The following is a 20,532-nucleotide window of genomic DNA, read 5'->3' on the forward strand; positions in this document are numbered from 1 at the left end:
AAAAGGATGTCAACACTTTCAGAATTTCTGAGATTCTGAAGAAAAAGAGGTTCATAGCACTATAGGATGGGTATCTCTAATAAAATGTCCATTCACTGTATACAGATAACATACAGTCACAAAATTTACAATAAGTAATGGTCACTGACTACAACCTCACCGTTCCTGCACATTGACCTTTGCAGCTGTAACAGCTGTGAAACATATTTCTAAATGCTCTTAACCCCTTCCCGACCCATGACGCCACGTAGGCGTCATGAAAGTCGGTGCCATTCCGACCCATGACGCCTATGCGGCGTCATGGAAAGATCGCGTCCCTGCAGGCCGGGTGAAAGGGTTAACTCCCATTTCACCCGATCTGCAGGGACAGGGGGAGTGGTAGTTTAGCCCAGGGGGGGTGGCTTCACCCCCTCGTGGCTACGATCGCTCTGATTGGCTGTTGAAAGTGAAACTGCCAATCAGAGCGATTTGTAATATTTCACCTATTATAACGGGTGAAATATTACAATCCAGCCATGGCCGATGCTGAAATATCATCGGCCATGGCTGCAAATACTAGTGTGCCCCCACCCCACCCCTCCGATCGCCCCCCCAGCCCTCCGATCTGGCCGGTACACTGCTCCGGCTCCCCTCCGTCCAGTGCTCCGCTCCCCCCCGTGCTCTTGTCCGCTCCCCCCGTGCTCCAATCACCCCCCCGTGCTCCAATCACCCCCCCTGCACTCCGATCCACCCCCCCGGTGCTCCGTTCCACCCCCCCGTGCTCCATTCCAGCCCCCCCATGCTCCGTTCCACGCCCCCCGTGCTCCGTTCCACCTCTCCCGCACTCCGATTCCCCCCCCGTGCTCCGATCCCCCCCCCTGTGGTCCCCCCCTACCCCATCATACTTACCGATCCAGCCGGGGTCCCGTCCGTCTTCTCCCTGGGCGCCGCCATCTTCCAAAATGGCGGGCACATGCGCGGTGCGCCCGCCGAATCTGCCGGCCAGCAGATTCGTTCCAAAGTGCATTTTGATCACTGAGATAGATTATATCTCAGTGATCAAAATAAAAAAAATAATAAATGACCCCCCCTTTGTCACCCCCATAGGTAGGGACAATAAAAAAATAAAGAATTTTTTTTTTTTCCACTAATGTTAGAATAGGGTTAGGGTTAGGGTTAGGGGTAGGGTTAGGGGTAGGGTTAGGGTTAGGGGTAGGGTTAGGGGTAGGGTTAGGGCTAGGGGTAGGGGTAGGGTTAGGGGTAGGGTTAGGGTTAGGGCTAGGGGTAGGGTTAGGGCTAGGGTTAGGGTTTCGGTATGTGCACACGTATTCTGGTCCTCTGCGGATTTTTCCGCTGCGGATTTGATAAATCCGCAGTGCTAAACCGCTGCGGATTTATGGCAGATTTACCGCGGTTTTTCTGCGCATTTCACTGCGGTTTTACAACTGCGATTTTCTATTTGAGCAGTTGTAAAACCGCTGCGGAATCCGCACAAAGAAGTGACATGCTGCGGAATGTAAACCGCTGCGTTTCCGTGCAGTTTTTCCGCAGCATGGGCACAGCGATTTTTGTTTCCCGTAGGTTTACATTGAACTGTAAACTCATGGGAAACTGCTGCGGATCCGCAGCGTTTTCCGCAGCGTGTGCACATACCTTTAGAATTAGGCTATGTGCACACGGTGCGGATTTGGCTGCGGATCCGCAGCAGTGTTCAATCAGGTTTACAGTACCATGTAAACATATGAAAAACCAAATCCGCTGTGCCCATGGTGCGGAAAATACCGCGCGGAAACGCTGCGTTGTATTTTCCGCAGCATGTCAATTCTTTGTGCGGATTCCGCAGCGTTTTACACGTGTTCCTCAATAGGAATCCGCAGGTGAAATCCGCACAAAAAACACTGGAAATCCGCGGAAAATCCGCAGGTAAAACGCAGTACCTTTTACCCGCGGATTTTTCAAAAATGGTGCGAAAATATCTCACACGAATCCGCAACGTGGGCACATAGCCTTAGGGTTAGGGTTGGAATTAGGGTTGTGGTTATGGTTAGGGGTGTGTTGGGGTTAGGGTTGTGGTTAGGGGTGTGTTGCGGTTAGGGTTGTGTTTAGGGTTATGGCTACAGTTGGGATTAGGGTTAGGGGTGTGTTGGGGTTAGTGTTGGAGGTAGAATTGAGGGGTTACCACTGTTTAGGCACATCAGGGGTCTCCAAACGCAACATGGCGCCACCATTGATTCCAGCCAATCTCGTATTCAAAAAGTCAAATGGTGCTCCCTCACTTCCGAGCCCTGACGTGTGCCCAAACAGTGGTTTACCCCCACATATGGGGTACCAGCATACTCAGGACAAACTGCGCAACAATTACTGGGGTCCAATTTCTCCTGTTACCCTTGTGAATGAAAAAAAATGCTTGCTAAAACATAATTTTTGAGGAAAGAAAACGTATTTATTATTTTCACGGCTCTGCATTATAAACTTCTATGAAGCACTTGGGGGTTCAAAGTGCTCACCACACATCTAGATAAGTTCCTTTCGGGGTCTAGTTTCCAAAATGGGGTCACTTGTGGGGGTTTTTTACTGTTTAGGCACATCAGGGGCTCTGCAAACGCAACGTGACGCCCGCAGAGCATTCCATCAAAGTCTGCATTTCAAAACGTCACTACTTCAATTCCAAGCCCCGGCATGTGCCCAAACAGTAGTTTACCCCCACATATGGGGTATCACCGTACTCAGGAGAAACTGGACAACAAATATTGGGGTCAAATTTCTCCAGTTACCCTTGGGAAAATTAAAAAATTCTGAGCTAAATAATTATTTTTGAGGAAAGAAAACGTATTTATTATTTTCACGGCTCTGCATTATAAACTTCTATGAAGCGCTTGGGGGTTCAAAGTGCTCACCACACATCTAGATAAGTTCCTTTCGGGGTCTAGTTTCCAAAATGCGGTCACTTGTGGGGGGTTTCTACTGTTAAGCCACATCAGGGGCTCTGCAAACGCAACGTGAAGCCCACAGAGCATTCCATCAAAGTCTGCATTTCAAAACGTCACTACTTCACTTCCGAGCCTCGGCATGTGCCCAAACAGTGGTTTACCCCCACATATGGGGTATCAGCGTACTCAGGAGAAACTGGACAACAACTTTTGGGGTCCAGTTTCTTCTGTAACCCTTGGGAAAATAAAAAATTCTGGGCTAAATAATTATTTTTGAGGAAAGAAAACGTATTTATTATTTTCACGGCTCTGCATTATAAACTTCTATGAAGCACTTGGGGGTTCAAAGTGCTCACCACACATCTAGATAAGTTCCTTTGGGGGTCTAGTTTCCAAAATGGGGTCACTTGTGGGGGGTTTCTACTGTTAAGCCACATCAGGGGCTCTGCAAACGCAACGTGACGCCCACAGAGCATTCCATCAAAGTCTGCATTTCAAAACGTCACTACTTCACTTCCGAGCCCCGGCATGTGCCCAAACAGTGATTTACCCCCACATATGGGGTATCATCGTACTCAGGAGAAACTGGAAAACAACTTTTGGGGTCAAATTTCTCCTGTTACCCTTGGGACAATAAAAAATTGCAGGCTAAAAGATCATTTTTGAGAAAATAATTTTTTTTTTTGTTTTTCATGGCTCTGCGTTATAAACTTCTGTGAAGCACTTGGGGGGTTCAAAGTCCTCACCACACATCTAGATTAGTTCCTTTGGGGGTCTAGTTTCCAAAATGGTGTCATTTCTGGGGGATCTCCAATGTTTAGGCACACAGGGGCTCTCCAAACGTGACATGGTGTCCGCTAATGATTGGAGCTAATTTTCCATTTAAAAAGCCAAATGGCGTGCCATCCCTTCCGAGCCCTGCCGTGCGCCCAAACAGTGGTTTACCCCCACATATGGGGTATCAGCGTACTCAGGAGAAACTGGACAACAACTTTTGGGGTCCAGTTTCTTCTGTAACCCTTGGGAAAATAAAAAATTCTGGGCTAAATAATTATTTTTGAGGAAAGAAAACGTATTTATTATTTTCACGGCTCTGCATTATAAACTTCTATGAAGCACTTGGGGGTTCAAAGTGCTCACCACACATCTAGATAAGTTCCTTTGGGGGTCTAGTTTCCAAAATGGGGTCACTTGTGGGGGGTTTCTACTGTTAAGCCACATCAGGGGCTCTGCAAACGCAACGTGACGCCCACAGAGCATTCCATCAAAGTCTGCATTTCAAAACGTCACTACTTCACTTCCGAGCCCCGGCATGTGCCCAAACAGTGATTTACCCCCACATATGGGGTATCATCGTACTCAGGAGAAACTGGACAACAACTTTTGGGGTCAAATTTCTCCTGTTACCCTTGGGAAAATAAAAAATTGCAGGCTAAAAGATCATTTTTGAGAAAATATTTTTTTTTTTTGTTTTTCATGGCTCTGCGTTATAAACTTCTGTGAAGCACTTGGGGGGTTCAAAGTCCTCACCACACATCTAGATTAGTTCCTTTGGGGGTCTAGTTTCCAAAATGGTGTCATTTCTGGGGGATCTCCAATGTTTAGGCACACAGGGGCTCTCCAAACGTGACATGGTGTCCGCTAATGATTGGAGCTAATTTTCCATTTAAAAAGCCAAATGGCGTGCCATCCCTTCCAAGCCCTGCCGTGCGCCCAAACAGTGGTTTACCCCCACATATTGGGTATCTGCGTACTCAGGACAAACAGGACAACAATATTTGGGGTCCAATTTCTCCTATTATCCTTGGCAAAATAGGAAATTCCAGGCTAAAAAATCATTTTTGAGGAAAGAAAAATTATTTTTTATTTTCATGGCTCTGCGTTATAAACTTCTGTGAAGCACCTGGGGGTTTAAAGTGCTCAATATGCATCTAGATAAGTTCCTTGGGGGGTCTAGTTTCCAAAATGGGGTCACTTGTGGGGGAGCTCCAATGTTTAGGCACACAGGGGCTCTCCAAACGCGACATGGTGTCCGCTAACAATTGGAGCTAATTTTCCATTCAAAAAGTCAAATGGCGCGCCTTCCCTTCCGAGCCCTGCCGAGTGCCCAAACAGTGGTTTACCCCCACATATGAGGTATCGACGTACTCGGGAGAAATTGCCCAACAAATTTTATGATCCATTTTACCCTACTGCCCATGTGAAAATGAAAAAATTGAGGCGAAAAGAATTTTTTTGTGAAAAAAAAGTACTTTTTCATTTTTACAGATCAATTTGTGAAGCACCTGAGGGTTTAAAGTGCTCACTAGTCATCTAAATAAGTTCCTTGGGGGGTCTAGTTTCCAAAATGGGGTCACTTGTGGGGGAGCGCCAATGTTTAGGCACACAGGAGCTCTCCAAACGCGACATGGTGTCCGCTAACGATGGAAATAATTTTTCATTCAAAAAGTCAAATGGCGCTCCTTCCCTTCCGAGCCTTACCATGTGCCCAAACAGTGGTTTACCCCCACATGTGAGGTATTGGTGTACTCAGGAGAAATTGCCCAACACATTTTAGGATCCATTTTATCCTGTTGCCCATGTGAAAATGAAAAAATTGAGGCTAAAAGAATTTTTTTGTGAAAAAAAAGTACTTTTTCATTTTTACGGATTAATTTGTGAAGCACCTGGGGGATCAAAGTGCTCACTATGCATCTAGATAAGTTCCTTGGGGCGTCTAGTTTCCAAAATGGGGTCACTTGTGGAAGAGCTCCAATTTTTAGGCACACGGGGGCTCTCCAAACGTGATATGGTGTCCGCTAAAGAGTGGAGCCAATTTTTGATTCAAAAAGTCAAATGGCGCTCCTTCCCTTCCAAGCCCTGCCGTGCGCCCAAACAGTGGTTTACCCCCACATATGAGGTATCAGCGTACTCAGGACAAATTGGACAACAACTTTCGTGGTTCAGTTTCTCCTTTTACCATTGGGAAAATAAAAAAATTGTTGCTAAAATATAATTTTTGTGACTAAAAAGTTAAATGTTCATTTTTTCCTTCCATGTTGCTTCTGCTGCTGTGAAGCACCTGAAGGGTTAATAAACTTCTTGAATGTGGTTTTGAGTACCTTGAGGGGTGCAGTTTTTAGAATGGTGTCACTTTTGGGTATTTTCAGCCATATAGACCCCTCAAACTGACTTCAAATGTGAGGTGGTCCCTAAAAAAAATGGTTTTGTAAATTTCGCTGTAAAAATGACAAATCGCTGGTCAAATTTTAACCCTTATAACTTCCTAACAAAAAAAAATTTTGTTTCCAAAATTGTGCTGATGTAAAGTATACATGTGGGAAATGTTATTTATTAACTATTTTGTGTCACATATCTCTCTGGTTTAACAGAATAAAAATTCAAAATGTGAAAATTGCGAAATTTTCAAAATTTTCGCCAAATTTCCGTTTTTATCACAAATAAACGCAGAATTTATTGACCTAAATTTACCACTAACATGAAGCCCAATATGTCACGAAAAAACAATCTCAGAACCGCTAGGATCCGTTGAAGCGTTCCTGAGTTATTACCTCATAAAGGGACACTGGTCAGAATTGCAAAAAACGGCAAGGTCTTTAAGGTCAAAATAGGCTGGGTCATGAAGGGGTTAAAGGGCATCTGTCAGTAGAATCAACCCTCCCAAAAAGTCTATATGGTCATGTAGGTCATTCATTGCTGAATAAAATGATACCTTGATATCTGGTTTTCTTAATAAGTAAATGAGTTTTTAACATCTAAGGGTCGATCTGCACAAGAATCTGCTTCCAGAGCTTATTTTAAATAAAATGGGGTGTTACCAGTGTGAGACATGTAGATCAGGAAAGCAGACTGTCAGTCAGTCATTACATGACTCACACTATTTATTATTATTATACATTTTTATAGCGCCATTTATTCCATGGCGCCTTACATGTGAATACGGGGCAAATATAGACAAATACATTAAACATGAGCAGATAACAAGGCACACGAGTACATAAGGAGGGAGGACCCTGCCCGCGAGGGCTCACAGTCTGCAGGGGGTGGGTGAGGATACACTAGGAGAGGGAAGAGCTGGCTGTGCGGCTGTTCAGTAGGTTGAGGATCACTGCAGGCTGTAGGCTTGTCGGAAGAGATGAGTCTTCAGGTTCTTTTTGAAGGTTTCTATGGTAGGCGCAAGTCTGATGTGTTGGGGTAGAGAGTTCCAGAGTATGGGGGAAGCACGGGAGAAGTCTTGGATGCGGTTATGGGAAGAAGAGATGAGAGGGGAGTAGAGAAGGAGGTCTTGGGAGGACCGGAGGTCGCGTGTAGGTAGGTACCGGGAGACCATGTCACAGATGTATGGAGGAGACAGGTTGTGGATGGCTTTGTATGTCAGTGTGAGGGTTTTGAACTGGAGTCTCTGGGCGATAGGAAGCCAGTGAAGGGCTTGACACAGGGGAGAGGCTGGGGAATAGCGGGGGGACAGGTGGATTAGTCGGGCAGCAGAGTGTAGGATGGATTGGAGTGGTGCCAGAGTGCTAGAGGGGAGTCCAGAGAGTAGGAGGTTGCAGTAGTCGAGGCGGGAGATGATAAGGGCATGCACTAGCGTTTTTGCAGTGTTGCGGTCAAGGAAAGCACGGATCCGGGAAATATTTTTGAGTTTGAGACGACAGGAGGAGGCAAGGGCTTGGATATGTGGCTTGAAAGAGAGGGCAGAGTCGAGGATCACCCCGAGGCACCGGGCGTGTGGGACTGGGGATAGTGAGCAGCCATTGACATTGATGGATAGGTCTGGTGGAGGGGTAGAGTGAGATGGGGGAAAGATGATGAATTCTGTTTTGTCCATGTTCAGTTGTAGAAAGCGAGCAGAAAAGAAGGCTGAAATGGCAGACAGACAGTGCGGGATTTTGGTAAGCAAGGAGGAGAGGTCAGGTCCGGAGAGGTAGATCTGCGTGTCGTCAGCGTAGAGATGGTACTGCATACCGTGGGATTCTATGAGCTGTCCCAGGCCAAAAGTGTAGATGGAGAAGAGTAGGGGTCCTAGAACAGAGCCTTGAGGAACACCGACTGACAAGGGGCGAAGTGAGGAGGTGGTGTGGGGGAGGGAGACACTGAATGTTCGGTCTGTCAGATATGACGAGATCCAGGAAAGGGCCAAGTCTGTGATGCCAAGGGATGAGAGGATTTGTAGCAAAAGGGAGTGGTCTACAGTGTCAAAGGCAGAAGACAAGTCCAGGAGAAGGAGGACAGAGTAGTGTCGCTTGCTCCTGGCAGTTAGTAGGTCATTGGTGACTTTAGTTAGGGCAGTTTCAGTTGAGTGATGGGAACGGAAGCCTGATTGTAACCGATCAAAGAGGGAGCAGGAGGAGAAGTGGGAGGACAGTTCAAGATGGACGTGTTGCTCCAGCAATTTGGAGGCATAAGGGAGAAGAGATATCGGGCGATAGCTAGACACAGAGGATGGGTCGAGGGAGGGCTTTTTGAGGATGGGTGTGATCTTGGCATGCTTGAAGGATGAGGGAAAGACACCTGTTGTGAGTGAGAGGTTGAAGAGGTGCGTTAGGGTTGGGATGAAGACCGTGGAAAGGTTAGGGATGAGGTGGGATGGGAGCGGGTCAAGCGTGCAGGTGGTGAGGTGTGATCTTGACAGGAGGGTGGAGAGCTGATCTTCTGTCATGGTGGAGAAGCTGGTTTTGGAGGAGCAGGGTTGAGCAGCTAAGAGGGGCAGTGGGCGCTGTGGGCCAAAGCTTTCTCTGATCGTATCGATCTTCTGTTTAAAGAAAGAGGCGAAGTCATCAGCAGAAATGAGGGGGGAAGGAGGAGGTGCGGGGGGACGGAGTAGAGAATTGAAAGTGTTGAAAAGCTGTTTAGGGTTGTGGGACAGGGAGGATATGAGGGATGAGAAGTAAGTTTGTTTTGCGGCAGTGAGCGCAGACTTGAAGCTGGCGAGGGACTGCTTGTATGCAGTGAAGTGGTCGGCAGAGTGGGATCGCTTCCATCTCCGCTCAGCAATCCTGGAAGCCCGTCTCAATTCTTTGGTCAGGCTGGTCAGCCAGGGCTGCCTGTTAATTGTACGAGTTTTACTATGCATGAGTGGGGCGGCCGAATCGAGTGTTGTTGTTATTGTGGTGTTATAAAAAGTGGCAGCAGCATCTGTGTCATGAAGGGAAGCTATGTCTGTGAGAGGGAGAAGGGACTCAGAGAGTGATTGTAAGTTGAGATGTTTGAGATTTCGGCGAGGGTGAGTGAGTTTGTGGAGTGGGGGTTAATTAATTAACCGTTTAATTTATAACCACTGGATTCAAATTCTCAAGGAGATCTATGCCTGGCCATAGATCTTAACAGCTCTGTGAGGAGCTGGCCACTGACTTTTTCCAGCACTGAGCACCAGTATATCGATCTTACTGTTGTTTATTACAGATTTGCTTGCTTATCAGTTTAAGGTGCACAAATCTCTCGTGGAAAATGTTCAGCCTCAGGAATCTGTTATGATCCGGTGACCTTGGAGCCGCATGGAACTTTCTCTGGAGTTGGTGTAAACTGTACTTACCGCAAATCCTGAACTTAACACCACAACTAGAAGTAGCCGTGGGGTGTGCCTAACAAATCCTAGACACCTCGACACAGCCGGAGGACTAAATTCCCCTATAGATGGAAATAGGAATTCTACCTTGCCTCAGAGCAGAACCCCAAAGGATAGGCAGCCCCCCACAAATATTGACTGTGAGTAGTAGAGGAAAAGACACACGCAGGCAGGAAACAGGATTTAGCAAAAGAGGCCACTCTAGCTAAAATAGGAAAGGATAGGACTGAATACTGAGTGGTCACAGCAGAAAATACAAAAAATTCCACCATCTAACTAAGATGTGGAGCGTATATCTGCAACTCCAGAGAATCCAACAAGACTGAGAAAACACTGACACAGTCTAAGCTGGACAAGAGAAAACAAATGAATAGCACAGAATTATTAAGCACACAGCATGTGTGCCACAGAAACAAAAACCAGACACTTATCTTTGCTGAATTGGCAGCAAGGCAGGAGGAACCAGACAAAGATCCAAAACCTCCCAGAACCATGGACAACTGGCCAGGACTAATGAATCCTGCACACCTAAATACCCCAGTCAGAACTGCAATCAGCAGAAACACCTGACCAGGACTGCAACTCAGAGACAACTGCATTACCACCTACAACCACTGGAGGGAACCCAAAAGCAGAATTCACAACAGGAATCAATGTTTCCATTCAGTGTCAGTAAGCAGAGGAAGATGTACAGGCTGGATATCATGTATATTTAAGGCCTACATTAGCATTTCTGTCCTGCATCTGGTGGGGGCATGTGTGTCTTTGTTCCTCTTTGTAGGGGGCGTCCTTAATACGCAACCCTGCAGTTAGGCTGGAGACAAGGCTTCTGAAATATTCTTTAGCCAATGTTTAAGTGTTTAAGGGGGAGGGTGCCCCTTTGATGCCAAGAGAGGGAGAGCAATGATACACATGTATAGTGAGGGAGCTGGTGGAGTTAAGTCAAGGGGTGAAGATCTGTTGCTGAGATCCTGGTGCCCATGTATGGCTATGGAGGAGGGAGATTGAACGCTGACTGGAGCTGGTTGCATGTGTACGATCGTGGGATCTGTCATCTGGATTTGAGGATCTATCCTAAGGACTGTTGTTGCTGGCTGGAACTATAGGGTGGGCTATGCATATGGATAGACCTAAATAAAATGAGAATGGTTGGTGATATCAACTTCCTGTTTGTGGCACATTAGTATATTGGAGGGGAAAAACTTTTCAAGATGGGTTTGTGACCATGGTGGCCATTTTGAAGTTGGCCATTTTGGATCCAACTTTATTTTTTTCAATGGGAAGAGGGTCATGTGACACACCAAACTTATTGAGAATTTCACAAGAAAACCAAACCAATGGTGTGCTTAACTTTATTCCTTCATGAGTTATTTACAAGTTTCTCTTTGCTTATAGCCATTGACATGACTTCAAAATGGCCTCCATGGTCACCACCCATCTTGAAAAGTTTTCCCCCTCCCATATACTAATGTTGCACAAACAGGAAGTTGATATCACCAATCATTCCCATTTTATTTAGGTGTATCCAAATACATGGTCCACCAGGTAGATACATGTGCTACTGTAGTGGTACCTATCATCTGGATGAGCATGAACTGTGGCTATACTGGCGGGCAGGGCCAGACTGGTCATCTGGCAATTTTGGCAAATGCCAAGAGGGCCTGTCTGGTCATGGGCTGCCTTGCTTCCATGTTGTTAAAAGAATCGGTCGTCTTACGATACCCAAACTGTTAAGAGTTGTGATGGAGCACAAAGTTTCTGACTCCGTCACTTACCTCAGCAGGCTACGTGTATCATTAGAAATATTGGTCTTGTAGGAAATCTTCCTTTCCTCCATCCAGGGTAATATTAGTAATATATCTCATCTGGTTTATGTGGACGAGAACAACATGGGCCTCTGTGATTTCAAATGCCAGGACTGAATTTCAGCCCCAGTCCATACCTGCTGGCGGGAGATACAAAAGCTGTGAGTCAACCAAAAGTTGTGAGACAGTGAGTATGGGAGCAATGGAACTACTGGCCCCGGGTTGGGATCTAGTGGACGTGGGGCATTGTATTTTAGCCATCTACCCGGAATTGTTGTAAGACCATGGACGCAAGGAATAAAAAAATGTTGCATCGTTAACTTGCCTAGGTGATTATTACAACCTCAGATCTTCACAAGCTCAATTAAGTATTAAGAAAAATGTGAATTTCTCTGGAATAAGACATCGGTTCACAGATATCAAAGTATCATTTTAGTTCATTTACTATTACATTCATTTATTTTAGAGGAGTTATGCAGGTTCCCTTTAACCTCATTGCAATATGGCTGAACCCATATTCATGTACATAAAATAGATTAAAAAATCTACAGTCAGAATATTAAAATGGATTAGAAATAAATAATGTATATTAGGCATTAAGCATATTTCACACATTAATTCTGGACTGGCCACAGGACTTCTGATCTGACCTCAACTCAATAACCTCTCATACGTGAGGTTGTTGAGTTCGAGTAAGTTAACCAGTGTGACTAGCCTGGACATTGTGTACTGAGACCATGAATGTCACATTGCAAAATCAGCCTCAGAATCTGTTTAATTTATTCAAAATATATATACGATACCTTTTAGCTTATGGCCAATGAAAGGTCATCAGAAACTCAATATCTATTAGACCAGCTCATCAAGTATTTGATTTAATCTGATGGTGTCACCAACAGAGGGATGCCTTCCCGTTAGGTCAAAATGAAAGGGACACTATTCTAATATGTCTCCATCAAGACACATTATTGATTGTTATAGTAAAGTGGGTGACTTGAATGTTAATTGCCCAAAGTAAAAGTTTGTATTTTTTTGAATGGTGGAGAAGGCATGAAAGGTCTTACAGACTTGACAGGATTATTTAACAGCATCATTGTGAAAAGATCCTGCTGTATGTGATATTTGGTGGGTATATTAACATTTCCTAACCTGGAAGTTCTAGCAACTCAAGGAAAACATTCTGAATCTACTTTAAAAGAACAAACCTTTGCCTTTTCAGTTTCTCTGTTACTCTCTATATGTTTTATCATCAAAAAAGTTAAATTATTTCAGTTCTTCAATACAAAAAGTGAAACTCATATATTATAATTATTATTTATTTATATAGCACTGATTCCATGGTGCTGTACATGAGAAGGGGTTACATACAAATTACAGATATCACTTACATGTAATCAAACTAACAATTACAGACATACAGAGGGGTGAGGACCCTGCCATTGCGGGCTTACATTCTACAGGATGGTGGGGAAGGAGACCGTAGGTTGAGGGTTGCAGGAGCTCCGGTGTTGGTGAGGCGGTAGCTCCAGTAGTTATGAGGAGGCAGCAGGGTCAGTGTAGGCTGTAGGCTTTCCAGAAGAGGTGGTTTTCGGGTTCCGTCTGAAGGATACGAATGTGGTTGATATATAATAAAGAGAAAAAAACGGCACAAAGCCGTAGCCAGCTCACCAACCAGACCATAGATGATTGAGCACGGAGATGCGTCCAGACCAAGACACCAAGCAACAGCAATATACGAAAACGTGGAAACTCCAGCTCAAAAAATGGTGAAAATCTTTATTAGTCCATCTTCATTTAAAAGGACATCCTTACAGGTTACTAAGGACACCGGTGGTTACATGAATGTAGGCAACGCGTTTCGATCACGCAGGATCTTATTCATGCCCATATACATTCCACGTTTGGTCTTGCTTATATATATACTATGGACCTATCACATATTCCATTGAGATCACATGACAAATAGACAGGTCCTGCAGGTCACTGCTGCATAAATTCTATCGCAAGACAAAGCGGAAAATAGCAGAAAATATATACAAATAGTAAATACTAATATAAAATATTAACAATGATAATATAAAATGTCATTCCTTCTATTTTGACCCCAAAAAGAGAAATGGAAAACAAAATTTTAGCCACTATACCAGAGTCACATGATGGTGCATAAGGTCCTAAAGACCGCAGTCAAATGAGCTTAAATACAGGAGACATGTATAGAAATAGCATCAAAAAAATTCTTATAATAAAGATATTAACAGTAATGATACAAAATTTCATTTCTTTTATTAAGACCTGCAGGGGAACGGGTATTTAAATTATACATCCAAAAGGCTTCTCTGGTAAGTAGCCGCCTTTTAGTGTCACCTCCACGTCTATGTGAGTGAACTTTTTCAATACCCTGAACTTTTAACATTTTAATGTCTCCCCTATGTACTGTATTAAAATGTTTGGAAACCATGGATACATTCCTGGTGGTAAAATTAGAGATATTAGCGTTTCTGATATGTTCCGTAATGCGCGTTTTAAGTTTACGTGTTGTGCAGCCTATATATGCTAATTGACAGGCTGTGCACTCCACTTTATATACTACATTTTTTGTATGGCAATTGATATAGTTATTTATTTTATAACTCTTATTTTTTTCTGAGTTCGTAAATGTGTTCCCAGTTATAGAGTGTGCACACGTACTACACGCTGTTGTGCCGCATTTAAAGAAACCTTTATACTCCAACCATGTACTCCCTTCAGGTTTAATTGTAATAGTATTTGGAGCAACAATATCCCCTATAGTTTGAGCTTTTCTTGCAACCACATTAACTCCATCCTTCAGGATATCCGTAAGAATATGATCCTCATAGAGGATGGGTAATCTATTATTAATAATATTCTTAATTTGTCCAAATTGGGGGCTGTACTGAAGACATACATGGGGCTTATTATTATAATTGTGTCTCGCAGATAGGTTATTTTTATTTGATGTTAATATATCATCCCTGCATTTCTTGTTCACTATTTTTTTGGCCCTATCAAGCGACCAATACGGATATTTACGGTCACTGAATTTTTTCTTTAAATCCCCATATTCCTTGAGTCTGTCTTCCTCCCTACTGCAATTACGTTTAGATCTGGTGAATTCGCCAACTGGTATAGCTTTGATTGTGTGAGCAGGGTGACTGCTAGCAGCATGCAAGATAGTATTCCCACTTACCGGTTTAATGTGCGTCTTACTTACAATGAATTCACCATTTATACCGCACAGGTCAAGATCCAAAAATGAGATACTGCAAGGGTCCCAGACATAAGTGAACTTTATACCAAAGTTATTATTATTTATATATTCTACAAATCCCGGTATGACAGACACATCGCCCCCCCAAATAATGAGGGTGTCATCGATGTATCTGCCATACCAGGAGATGTAATCAATGAATGGATTACTGGCTGAGTAAATATACTCCTGTTCCCATAAAGCCATGGTTAGATTAGTCAAAGATGGGGAATATTTCGCTCCCATTGGAACTCCTGATGTCTGCACATATATCTCATACCCAAATGTGAACACATTATGTTTCATAAGAAAAGATATAACCTGTAAACAGAAATCAATTAAATTCTGAGAGTAATCTCCACATTCAGTGAGGTGAAATTGTAAGGCTCTTATTGCCACCTCATGTGGTATACTTGTATACAAAGATACAACATCACAACTGAGCCATGTGTAACTTTGTTCCCATTTTTTATGTTTAAAGATTTTCAATACTTCTCGTGAGTCCTTAATATACCCTGGCATTCTCAATACCAAGGGCTGAAGCAAAGAGTCCACCCATTCACATAGATGTTCCAGACCTGATCCAATGTGGTTGATAGTCAGACATGTTGGGGCAAAGAAATTCAGAGGATGGGGGATATTTGATAGAAGTCTTGGAGGCTGCTGGGTGAGGGGTGAATAAGTGTGGAGGAGAGAAGGAGGTCTTGGGAGGACCGGAGATGATGTGAGGGAAGATATCCAGAGATTCGTTCAGAGATATATGCAGTGTAATGTGCTGCTGCAGTGCAGTATAGTGCAACCTCCCCCAGGGGGTGCTGGTTAAGGAAAAGAGGTTGTACACACAGCGCAGCAATACTGAACAACAACACAGGTGTCACAGGTAATGAAAGAGAAGTCAGACAAGCCAAGGTCATACACAAAGAGATCAGCGCAGTACACAGGGGGAGTCAGAGGAAAGGTCGGGGAAAACAAGAAGTCATTGCCTACCGGTAACGTGGTAACCAATACCTGAGACGTAAGACAATGTCGGAATACAAGCCCGAGGTCAGAACAAGTCATAAACGGGTACAGGCAGTCAGAGGCAAAAAGGAACACTAGTACAAAGGAACAGGTCAGGTGCTCAAGCCATGCTGCATGAACTATAGCTGACACTGGCCCACAGGCTGCAGAGGACTTAAATAGCTCAACCAGCTTAAAAGTGAGGCAGAGGGGACTAACTCCCACATGACCAGTCCAGAGACAAGACAGCTGAACACAAACTCAGAACTGGATCATGACATGCAGGAGACAGGTTATGGATGGCTTTGTAGGTCAGTATTAGTAATTTGAACTGGATTCACTAAGGAAATGGAAGCCAATGAAGAGATTTGCAGAGGGGTGAAGCGGAGGAATACTGAGGAGAGAGATGAATTAGACGGGCAGCAGAGTTAAGGATGGACTGAAGAGGTGCAAGAGTGTTAGCAGGGAGGCCACGGAAAAGGATGTTGCAGTAGTTGAGGTGGGAGATGATGAGGGCCTGCACAAGCATTTTAGTAGATCAAGGGTTGAGAAAAGGACGGATTCTGGAGATATTTTTGAGCTGGAGGCGACAGGAGGTGGAAAGAGCTTGGATGTGCGGTTTGAAGGACAGGACAGAGTCAAGGGTTACTCCGAGGCAGCAGACTTCCGGTACGGGGGAAAGCATGATTTCATTAATTGCGATAGCTAGGTCAGGTAAGGAAGATCTATGAGATGGAGGAAAGATGATGAGTACAAATTTGTCCACATTGAGCTTAAGGAAGTGAGAGGAGAAGAAGGAGGATATGGCTGATAGACACTCCGGGATTCTGAACAGCAGAGAGGTGACGTCTGGGCCAGAGACATAGATGTGAGTGTCATCAGCATAAAGATGGTACTGGAATCTATGGGACGTTATGAGATGTCCCAGGCCAAGTGAATAGATTGAGAAGAGTAAGGGTCTTAGAACAGAGCCTCGGAGAACTCCAACATAGAGAGGGTGGGATGAGGAGGTAGTGTGAGAGTGGGAGATGCTGAATGTGCGGTTGGAAAGGTATGAGCAGATCCAGGATAGGGCAAGGTCTTTGATGCTAAAGGAGGAGATGATCTGTAGTAGGAGGCAGTGGTCAACTGTGTGGAAAGCAGAGAACAGGTCTAGAAGGAGGAGTATAGAGTATTGTCTGTTAGCTTTGGCTGTAAGTAGGTCGTTAGTAATTTTGGTTAGGGCTGTCTCAGTTGAGTGATGGGTGCGGAAACCAGATTGTAGATTGTCAAAAAGCAAGTTAGATGAGAGGTGGGAGGAAATTTCAGCATGGATGTGCTGCTTCAGAAGTTTTAAAGCAAATGGGAGCAGCGATATTGGGCAATAGCTGGACATAACAGTTGAATCGAGGGTTGGCTATTTAAGGATAGGCGTGATTGTGGCATGTTTGAAAGCAGAAGGGAAGGTGCCAGAAGTTAGTGATAGGTTGAAGAGGTGGGTTAGGGATGGGATAAGAGTGGTGGTGAGGTTGGGGAGGAGGTGGGATGGGATGGGTCGAGCACACAGATGGTGAGGTGCGATTTGGAGAGGAGACAATTAAGCTCCAGTTCAGTGATGTTGGATAGGGAGGTTATGGGGTTTGGGCATTGGTCTGGTATACAAAGGGGTTGTGGTGGTTGAACAATAAAGTCTTGCCTTGTTTGGTCAATCTTATTTTTTAAGTGTGTGGCAAAGTCCTCAGCAGAGATGTGGAAGGTTGGAGGGGGAGGTGGGGGGTGGAGGAGGGAGTTAAATGTTTTGAATATCTGTTTGGGGTTGTGGAATAGGGATATGAGGTTTGTGAAGTAGACCTGTTTAGCAGAGGTTAGAGCAGATTTGAAAGTGAGTGTTGCCTGTTTGAATGCAGTGAAGTCGTCTTGTGAATGTGTTTTCTTCCAACGACGCTCTGCAACCCTGGACACTTGCCAGAGCTTTTTAGTGGTGTTATTGTGCCATTGTTGTCCATTGATATGTCGCACTCTGCCATAAGCGACAGGGGCAACTGTGTCAATAGCTGATGCGAGCGTGGCATTGTAGAAAACAGTGGCACTGTCTGTGTTATGGAGTGAGAATATGGATGCCAGTGGTAGGGTTGAGTCAGAGTGTGTGGGTGTCTAGGTGTGCGAGGGTTCTGCGGGGATGCTCATGTTGCTGGACATGGGTGACCAGTGAGGTGGACAGCGATGAGAAAGTGAGCAGATGGTAGTCAGATAGAGGGAGAGGGGAGGTGGTGAAGTTAGATAGAGAGCAGAGGCGGGTGAAGACCAGGTCTAGCGTATGTCCGTCTTGGTAGGTGGCTGCAGAGGACCACTGAGTAAGTCCAAAAGATAAGTAAGGGACAGAAGTTTGGAGGCTGTTGACTGAAGGGCATCAGTGGGGATGTTGAAGTCACCCATGATAATGGAAATGTCAGCAGAGAGAAAATGAAGAAGCTAGATTGAGAATTGATCAATAAAGACAGTGGCCGGGCCCAGAGGTCAGTATATGATGGCCACTTGGATCCAGTCATATAAAAACAGAGTGATCTATTTCAAGTGTTTATTTCTGTTAATGTTGATGATTATGGCTTACAGCCAATGAAAACCCCAAAGTCATTATCTCAGTAAATTGGAATAATTAATAAAAAACACCTTCAAAGGCTTCCTAAGCATTTAAAAAGGTCCCTTAGTCTGTTTCAGTAGGCTCTACAATCGTGGGGAAGACTGCTGACTAGACAAATGTCCAGAAGGCAGTCATTGCCCAGCCTTCCTCCTCCAAAACAAACTTCTCCACCATTACAGAAGATCAACTCTCCTCTCTACTCTCAAGATCATATCTCACCACCTGTGCAATTGACCCAATCCCATCTCCCTCTTACAGACATAGCTTCCCTTCATGACACAGATGCTGCTGCCCTGTTTCATAACACCACAATAACAGCAACACTCGATTTGGCTGCCCCCTTCATGCATAGCCAAACTTGTACAATCAAAAGGCAGCCCTGGCTGACCAGCCTTACCAAAGAACTGAGACGGGCTTTCAGGGTCGCTTAGCGGAGATGGAAGTGATCCCGCTCTGCCAACCACTTCATTGCATGCAACTAGTCCATCTAGCTAATCAGTATTCAGACATGTCCGCTCTACACCAGTCATTACATTGGCTGCCCATTCACTATAGAATCCAATTCAAAGTACTTGTTCTCACCCACCCTCTCAGCTCTCCATAGTGCTTTGTAAGTGCCCCTTACATCTCCTCCCTCATTTCAGTCTATCGGCGTAACCAACCGCTGCACTCTGCAAACGACATTCGACTAACCTCTGCACTAATCCATACCTCCCACTTCCGACTCCAAGACTTCTCCCATGCTATGCCAATCCTCTGGAATGCTCTACCCCAAGATATGTGGACCATCCACAATTTGCACAGTTTTAGGCACTCTCTCAAAACACATTTGTTCAGAGAGGCCTATCATGTTCCCTAATCAAAGTCATTTTATGTTTGTGTGTGTGTAGCCCATTCACTAGTTCCTTCTATACCCCACCCCCTGAAGATGGCTGGACCATCATTGTAAATACATCATTGTAAATACACACCTGTACTTTGTATCTCACCCACCTCATTGTAGATTGTAAGCTTTCATTAGCAGGGTCATCTTATTTTGCTTTAATTATTGTATTTCTAACGTTGTTACTTATGACTGTTGTGTTTGAAACTGTTAAACTGTAAAGCCCTGCGGAATATGCTGGCGTTATCTAAATAAAGATTATTATTATTATTATTTATTATTATAAATGCATTCTCTTACCAGCTTCAAGTCCACGCTTACTGCTGCAAAACAAATTCACTTCTCATCTCTCATATCCTCCCTGTCTCACAACCCTAAACAGCTTTTCAACACTTTCAGTTCTCTACTACGTCTGCCAGCGCCTCCTTCCTCTCCTCTCATTTCTGCTGAAGACTTTGCTTCTTTCTTTAAACAGAAGATCGATACAATCAGAGAAAGCTTTGGCCTGCAGTGCCCAATGCCACTCTTAGCTGCTTTACCCTGTTCCTCCAAAACAAGCTTCTCCACCTTGACAGAAGATCAGCTCTCCCCCTTCCTGTCAAGATCACATCTCACCACTTGCACGCTTGACCCGCTCCAATCCCACCTCATCCCTAACCTCGCCACAGTCTTCATCCCAACCCTAACACACCTCTTCAACCTCTCACTCACAACTAGTGTCTTTCACTTATCTTTCAAGCATGCCTTGATCACACCCATCCTCAAAAAGCCCTCCTGCGACCCATCCTCTGTGTCTAGCTATAGCCCAATATCTCTTCTCGCCTATGCCTCAAAACTACTGGAACAGCATGTCCATCTTGAACTGTCCTCCCACCTATCCTCCTGCTCCATCTTTGACTGGTTACAATCTGACTTCCGACCCCATCACTCAACTGAAACTTCCCTAACTAAAGTCACCAATGACCTACTAACCACCAAGAGCAAGCGACACTACTCTGTCCTCCTTCTCCTGGACCTGTCTTCTGCCTTTGACACTGTGGACCACTCCATTCTGTTACAGATTCTTTCATCTCTTGGCATCACAGACTTAGCCCTATCCTGGATCTCAACGTATCTAACAGACCCGAACATTCAGTTTCTCCCTCTCCCACACCACCTCCTAAACTCGCCCCTTGTCTGTTGGTGTTCAAGGCTCAGTTCTTGGACCCCTACTCTTCTCCGTCTACACCTTCGGCCTGGGACAGCCCATTGAATCCCATGGTTTTCGGTATCAAGCCCTTTCCACTTCCTGCCAACTCCAACTCAAAAATATTTCCTGGATCCATACATTCCTCAACCAAGAATCTGCAAAAACACTATTCCATGCCCTAATCATCTCCCGCCTTGACTACTGCAGCCTCCTGCTCTGTGGCTTCCTCTCTAACAATCTCGCACCCCTCCAATCTGTTCTAAACTCTGTTGCCTGACTAGTCCACCTGTTCCC

This window comes from Ranitomeya imitator, chromosome 4, assembly GCF_032444005.1.
Source record: "Ranitomeya imitator isolate aRanImi1 chromosome 4, aRanImi1.pri, whole genome shotgun sequence".
In the NCBI taxonomy this organism is placed as follows: Eukaryota; Metazoa; Chordata; class Amphibia; order Anura; family Dendrobatidae; genus Ranitomeya; species Ranitomeya imitator.